The sequence below is a fragment of the Centruroides sculpturatus genome, unplaced genomic scaffold (assembly GCF_000671375.1).
Source record: "Centruroides sculpturatus isolate CEXI.00-Female unplaced genomic scaffold, Cexi_2.0 scaffold171, whole genome shotgun sequence".
Classification (NCBI taxonomy): Eukaryota; Metazoa; Arthropoda; class Arachnida; order Scorpiones; family Buthidae; genus Centruroides; species Centruroides sculpturatus.
Window position 1 is genome coordinate 801,743 of NW_019384470.1, and position 8,440 is coordinate 810,182.

Here is an 8,440-nt window from a genome sequence, read left to right on the forward strand (position 1 = left end):
TATAATAATCAATCCTACTGTAACATATATTGTTATAAATGCAAAATTTGTTACAGGAGCAACATAACGTTGTTTTTAAGGAAACCTAAGGTAACAAAATATTCTTTGTATAACTATATTTAATAGAAGTATTTATGTTTAGAATAGGTGTTAATAAAGACAGTAAAATAAAAATGTTTGACACCAAAAATAAAAAAGTAAACAAAAGCAATCACATAGCAGATATTGCATGAAAATATAAATTACATAGCAGGTATAATCAAAAAGTATAATACAAGTTTTTTATTTTTTAAGCTTTACCTCTTAATGTTCTTATACAATTATTATGTTAACAAATTTTGTTTTGTTCATTTATATATTGTAGGACACACACAAATCCATCCAAATAATTACAAGTTATTCCAGATATTATCAGATTACCAAAAGAGATTCATATTACAATATACAAAATTACCAAAAGATAATACACAAATTCCTAAAAGTTACCACAGATACTACACTTTACAATATGTTACAAAAGATCCAGTTTTTGCCATCAATGCAGTCATCCAAATCATATTAAACAACTGGGTTATGGATGAGCCAGGTTCTGATAAAATGAATTGTAATCTTTTGGCATATAGTGTAACAGATTTATCAAGTTCTAGTACTTCTCTGCTGATAATTTTGGTTCTTTGTCTGCAAATTAAATATTAAATAAGTGGTTATAACACAGCAACTAAAAAAATGAATAGTTAAAAACAGATTGAAAGTTTCAATATATATCTTTCTGAAGTATTGCAGTCTTACCAAAATCAATACAATTCCAAGAAAAAATCATTGAGATTGCACTGACATGATGACTCAGCTCTATCCTATTTCTAATGTCCCCATACATCCATGAAAGCATGCTGCAAAGTGATGGAAATTTTCTGTGCTGAGTGATATCTATGCAATACCTGCTATGTGCCAGTTTATGCACATAATAGATTTTTCTTTATGGTAAGTGCCTGGCATATAGCAGCTTCTGATTTCATGCAAACTTGGCAGAGTGAATTTACAGAGAACATAGCAGATATTACCATTGCATGTGCAGTAGTGCAGTGCATGGGCGTAGTCAGAGTTTTGTTATGGGTTCCGTAGAGGCCAACCTGACACAAAATTGAATTATTTCAAATTATTGATCATTAAAATGAAAATTCCATAAGAATCGACAATAACTTAACACACATAAAATATGAAATGTCCTTTAATCATAACATTTGGGTACAGGGGTGAATATGGACACCAACAACCTGAAATGACAGATTTTGCACAAAGCAGGTATTTGCACCAATGATTTGAAGACTATTTTTGGAACGTCTCTTGTCCTCTTTGCAACTTTTTGAGCAAATCAAAAAAAGAAAAAATGTTTGTCATAGCACTATTGAATGCAGAAATATTTCATATTCTAATTCTTGAGACTGATAAAGAGTTTATTTTCAAAATTATTTTTATTGTCCTACTTATTACTGTTATACAAACTGCAGTTCTACAAATACTCACTCCAAAAACCATTTAATGCAGTAGTAATATTTCTTAAATGATCTTCAGGAAAAATAACATTCTGAAGAACAAATTTCTAACAATTTTTCCTAGAATGTTGTAGAATAACCATTAGGCATTTTTTTTTTTTTCTGAAGAATAAAGTTTAAGATGATGAAAAATGTTAAAGAAATATTACTGCATTAAATGGTTTTTAGAGTGAGTATTTTCATTTTACAATATTACAGAATAATTAAAGAAATTAATTTGAACAAAGTGTGATTTGAAACATCTTGAAGAAAATCTTTAGGACAACAAACATTTTGAGAAAAAAATGGAAAAAACATGTAAGGACAAGGTGCAAAGGATGTTTTACATTGAAAAGTTTTCACTGTAGGATTGCTGTTATCTTGTCATTTTCAGTGCAAGCTTATATTTGAAAGAGAATTTTGCATGCTTTGTATGACAATTTGAAACAAACTGAAAGCAGGACAGGAAGGTGGAAGGAACAGGCTGTACTCATTGATGTAGCCTGGAAATAGATAGGCAGAGAGGAGAAGGAGGTGAGAGGAGAGAAAGAGTGTTTAGAGCAAGAACAAAATATGGAAGTTTTGAGGATATTAGATTGTAAGGGGAAGCAGGATACATGAACTGCAGTGGGAAACATCCATTGAAAATCCTTAAGCATTAAATAGATAAAATTTTTTTAATATTACAAATAATAGTATACAAATATTGTAAGAATAATACAGTTAGTGGATTTGCAGCTATTAGTTTTTTAACATATGGCTTTATGCAATAATTACAGAACAAGATTGGTCAGTCCGGATATGTATGTTGTTTAACAAATTATAGGATAAAGATGGTTACATTTCAAAATTGATACGCATTACAAAATATGTACAGTGGGATAAAGATAATACAAGTGAAAATTAAAGAGAAGTGATTGGAGAATACAATTGTTATACATGTAATGAGAATCAAGAAAATTTAGTTGATAGGTACAATAATATACAAAATGATACAATTATATACGTATTACAGTAAAATCTTTGGACGGAACTGAGGAGGGAACTTTTTGTTGCTCAACAATCTGTAAAGGAAGAGATACAAATGTGTGGTTGATGATTACATTGTAGGATTTGCACGCATTACAGATCATATATGGTGGGGTAAAAGGAGAACAGACAAAAGTGTAGTAGTGCAGTTGGGTATTTTAATTGTTCAACATGTGTTGCCAGGAAGCAGAAGCCTATAACCAGTGGACACAGAATAATACACAATTATGCAGATGATATGCCATGGTTAATCTTTTACACAGAACAGATGGGTAAACTTTTTATAGAAGGATCACTGAAAACCACAATTTGTTGAGCTGCAGGAGTATACTTAAGAGGATTTCCAGGGTTGAAGGAGGCAAGGAAATATTAGTTGATTGATGTTAATGTTTTTATTACTGATAAAAACATGGGATTACAGGGCCACTAGAGGCTTCCTTTGCTGATTATTCTGATGAGGTTAGTCCTCTGCATGTGGTGAAAAAGGACAGAGAAAAATGATGTGGTGGATGTCATCACTCTCCCTAAGAGAGCAGGGACACAGTTATTGCTTTTATGGAAAAAGCGTATAAGGTACTGGGCAAAATTGCCATGCCCAATTAAGAGATGAGTTAGAGGAAATGATGGTTGAAGATAGTTATTTGAGTTCCTGTCTCTGATATTGGGCAGGAACTGGAAAGTAGAATGTCCTGTGGTAATATTTTCCCATCTGGTCTGCCAACTATCCCAAGTAATATTCCAAAGCTGTGTGGTGATCCAATTGAGTGGCACCATTGTATAAGAGATTTTATTAATGCTTGTTATTGCTTTCCTCAGCCCTTTCATTGCTAGGAATGCCACTGTGCTCCCTAATCCAGTTGAACATGATAGTGATGTTTTGTGGAAGGTCAAGGAGGGTGCTGATACTGTCATTTATAATTGGTAGACAAAGGTTTTTAATCCTAATTTGTTGAAGGGCTTCCCAGCTGGGACTGAATATTTCAAAATGCATGTACATGGGGTTGTTGGAGTTCTGCTGAACATGCTGGAGGACACAGAGAATAGCTAAGGACTCTGCTTGGTTTACTGAAGAATGGGTGGCAAGGCAGAAGTTTTTCTGGTTGATGTTCAGTCCAGTGTCAGAGGTGATGACCACAGAGACACCAACCGCAGTTTGAGTCTTTGAAATGTTGGTGAAGATTTTTGTTCCAGTCTTTTGTTAATATTGTCTGTGCTGAAAGTGTGATGGAGAGTAGTATCAGGGTGGAGAAGGTATAGGGAATGGATCTGGTGACAATCATTGGCAATGATGTAGTCGGCAAGGTTTTCAACAGGGTAGGAGATGTTACAGTAGTCTTCATAGGAGATGAGGTCATGCAGAAGCTTGAGAAGAATATGTTTACAGTATTTCTTCCTAATGATAAAAAAGGATCAGGTTTACAATAACAAGAAGGGTGTCTATGGGGGCTGTCTTATAAGATTTTGTGGTAGAGATGGCTGAGAGTCTTTGAGCAGACAAGAGTTTTCTGTTGATATGGACATTGTTCACATGGGATCCCCAGGTCCCATAGCCATAGGTCATAATAGGTTCTACACGTGCAATATACATGGTCCTGGAGGCCTTTGGGCCTAAGCCCCATTTATTTCTGGCGATTGATGTCAGGACATGAATTGGTTTAGTAGTTTTCTCATATATGGTCTTTGCATAGAAGTTTGTAGTCTGTGATGAGACCCAAATATTTAATGGAGTCAATATCCTTGATTTTGTGTTTACAGATTTTGAAAATGTCATTTCTGTAGTGGGTTATTTTTTGGAAACACAATGCTCTAGCACTTATCATAGTTAATGATTAGTTTCCTGTTTACATTCCAGTGGTGTATATGTTCCATAACAATGTTACCTCTAGTTTGAAGGACTTCCTGATTTGGATATGAGAGCAGATGACTGTGTCATCTGCATAGCCCTATAAAGAGGTTGAAGTTTGTAGGGATGTTGGATTGGATATTGAATGTGCTGTTATATAGGATATTCCATAAGAATGGCCCATAGAGATTCTTGGGTCAACCATGGGTAACAGGCCTACTACAGTATATGTTCTTAATTTTGACCAGGCCTGCCAATTCTCTACGTAGTTTTTCACCAGGTAATAATGTTCTTGGGGCAATGTGCCTACTTTAGAGCATTGAGGATGGCAGGCCACCAGGCATGGTCAAAGACCCCTTTGTAGTCAATGGAGATCATTATGGTATGTTCCCCGTGATGTTTGGCCTTCTTGATGTATCCAAAAATAATGTCAAGGGCTGAGATGTACCTTTGCCCATGAAGAAGCCATGTTGATTATTATTAAATTAAGAAGCCTGTTCTCAAAATGGTAGGAAAGGCGGCCCATGATGAGTGCTTCAAGAATTTTCCCAGAGATTGAGAGTAGGGAGATTGGTCAAAGATCAGTGGCAGAGCTTATGGGTTTGTTGTATTCTGGATAAGCTTGTCAGAGGCCTGCTTTCAGTAGGTAGGGAACTGACCCAGTTTGAGGCACTTGTTTAGAAGGGTGTGAAACATAACTGGGATAGTTTCAAAGATAAGTTTTATCATTTTCCCAGAGATATTGTCCAAGCCAGGGCTTTGTTTAACTTGATGTATCTGAACTCCCTTGCGATTTCTTCCACTGTAAAGACACTATCATCTGGAGTTGTGAGTTTCCTGTTGTTCTCATCTCTAATATTTATAAATTGTATACACAAATTGTTTATGCAATTTGTAAAAAAAAAATAATTTAATTTTCCTGTATTGATGTACAAAGTGATTCAAAGAGGACTAGTTTCTACCTTACCATTATGTGGACATAATTTAAAAAATATATTGTTCAGCAGAGTGATTATTCAATATCCTTATAAGAATTAAAAATTGTATTAGAAATTCAATTGAACAAGAAAAATTATGTAATTTGGCAATATTATATATTGAGAATGACATTTTAAATAAGGTTGATTACTGTGAACTGATTGATAATTTCTTAACTTAAAAAGCTCGAAAAAGGAGGATATAATAAATTTTGTTTAGCTGTCTCTGTAATATGTTTTCCAATTTTTTTAAAATTTTCATTTTAATTGCAAATTTTATGGTTTTTTTAATTTAATTTTTTTTAATTTATGTTTTGTTAAGAGTTGTTTTTTTATAAATAAATAAGTTTTTTTCTTTGTTATATTAAGTGACTAGTTACCATTCTAGTACATATTCTAATTTTTGTTTAATTAATCTAGTTTATTATTTGGTGAAATATAAGTACATATTGATTCAATTAAGTGTATTAATTATGACTTTTTCTTGTAGATTACATTTAATTCTTCTTAAATGTCATATNGCCGTAATTCTCGCTGAAATTGTAGTTTTTTTAATGTAGTGTAGGACCTACAAACACTTGTCTTTTTCTTCTACCCGCGACTCCCCGTGTAAGAATTCGCGACCAGCAGGGGGTCGCGACCCACAGGTTGAAAAGCACTGATATAGAGTATACATACATTTATACACCATGGATATAAACAGAGTGGTTATAATTAAAGTTATTCTATTCAGAGCTCTCTGTAGCTGTAACTAATAAACGGAACGGAACATAATGACACCAAAATTTTTATATTATTTTTATTTTTATCCATGGAATGGAGTGAAAAATTTTATAAAAACGTTGTTAATTCCAAAATCTGCCGATAGGGATAATGTAGCGTTGCATAATAGGAAATCTTTAATAATTTATTATACAGAATGGTGCAAAAGTAAGTACACAGTTGAGAATCTGAGAAATACAAATGTTTGGTGTTCATTATTATTATTTTTATTATCTCTTATTAGTTCGTATTCCTTATTTGTGATTTAATTTGTACATAAAACAAAAATGTTTCTCTTCCTACTTTTTCCCTGTATGTTTTTTCCATAATAACAACTTTTGCAACCACCTTGTATTTATTATTGGTGCATCTTTATTGTAAGATTAAGAGAAAATGCTCTATCTAATATTTTTAGTCCATTTCTAACTTATCTGCAAACAGTGAGTATTATGTAAGACTAAGTTTAATTGTATCATATTTATTGGACTACAATTTAAAAAAATTGTAGATCTATAAATTCCCACAGGAGTGTCTGTCTGTCTTTCCTTAATCTCGAGAACGAAGTTAGATAGATGAAAATCGAGACCCGATATTGAAAGCTCAGCGGCAGGAGATCCCGATTGAACTAACTTAAACTTGGAAACAGGAAGTCACGTTATTTTAATTCAAAAATGTTTCCCTGAAAGGAGTTAGAAGACCGGCATGATACTATTGCTAACAGGAAAAGTATAATGTACTGTATAAGGGCTAATTTGAGGCGGAGATCATATATTTTTAAATTAAATAAATTAAAAATATGATTAAAAATTGCAGCCCGGCATTATTAAGATTTTTTAAAATTTATTTGAAGTAAAGATGTACTACAATATAAAATATTAAGGATTTGTTTGTTTGCCCAAAAAGCATTCCCCCTAGGCAGATCGCCCGAGTGTTGCGTTGCGTTAACAAACAAACATTACTCAGTGTTTTCTCTTTTCTAAAAATTTTAAATATACCAATATTTGTATGGAATTTTATTTAAAGTTAAATATTTAGATGGCTAATTAAACGTTTTTCTTCAAGAAATTAGTTCCGAAACTATTTATATAAATATGGATTCATCGTTAACAACGATAAGAAGAAAATTTAAACACGCTTTATACAATTATTATCCGCGGAATAAGAATTTAACTTAAGTGAATATATAATTACGCTTCTTATATTATCTTTAAATGTTTTTTTTTTTTTAATCAAATTTATAAATTAGTTTAAATAAAACGACTACACACACTTTCAGTTCTCATTTTAATCATCGATATCAGCATTGACATTTTTATATTGTATGATGGACGTCATTCAAACACGGCTAGACGTAAGAGGGCGTACTATCTATTGATAGTTCGCGTTTGTCATTTCGTTGCATGTTGTTATGGTATATGGAAGTTGTGAAAGACAATGGAAACAATACTGATGCGCAATAAATGATGATAACATATAAAACTTTTATTTAATAAATATTGCTTAATTATCTCAGGTGAGTTCATTTTTGATACCAGATGTTAATTATCGACGTAAATCGATACAATATTATTATTATTATTGTTTAATTATCACACAGCTTAAGCTAGAAAGCCTTAATACAAAAACAAGTAAAGAGAATTTAATAAATTATTTTGTCATTTTTAGCTTATCACATCTGTAGATACATAATTTTGACATTGATTTAAATATCTATATCAACATTCTGGATTTTTGTTACTGTCATATTTAAAACTTTACAAGAGCAATGATAAAATAATACTATAAAATTTCAAGACTATAATATAGATTTGAACTGGCCTAAACTGTGTATAAACTTGTTTAAGTTTATACACAGTTTAATAAGCAAGATGGGGTGAATACAACATGAAGATAACTTCTTTAAATAACAAAGATTATCATTTGTAATTACCGGTATATGATAAGAAATAGTGTATATAAAATGCTTTGCCATATTGAATATTATTCTGTATTTTTTATTAGTATATCATGCTAATGAAAAAATTAATGAATGATTCCGAAATAATGAATAATACCTGTCGAGAAAAAATTGAAATACTGTTTTACCAAAATCAGTTTTGTGCTTGGGTGAAAAATACATTATTGGAAAACTAAATATTTGCTATTTTGGTAACTAATATCTGATTTTACAATCCATATTTTCATATCATTTCCTATTGTACTTTGAAGTGAAAAGTTCAAATTTGCTATATAAATAATCTATTACAAGAATTATCTAATAAATCTACATATTAAATATATATATATATATATATCCA

The 8,440-nt window shown here is 31.7% G+C and overlaps 1 protein-coding gene across 1 annotated transcript in view; it reads left to right on the forward strand.

The window, feature by feature from the left end:
• Positions 1-7,501: 7,501 nt before the first annotated feature.
• Positions 7,502-8,440, forward strand: part of LOC111621133 (CSC1-like protein 1) — a 101,667-nt gene continuing 100,728 nt past the window's right edge. The window contains exon 1 of the mRNA XM_023363204.1: positions 7,502-7,656. The gene's annotated coding sequence lies outside the window, so the exon portion shown is untranslated. The remainder of the gene's footprint in view (positions 7,657-8,440) is intronic.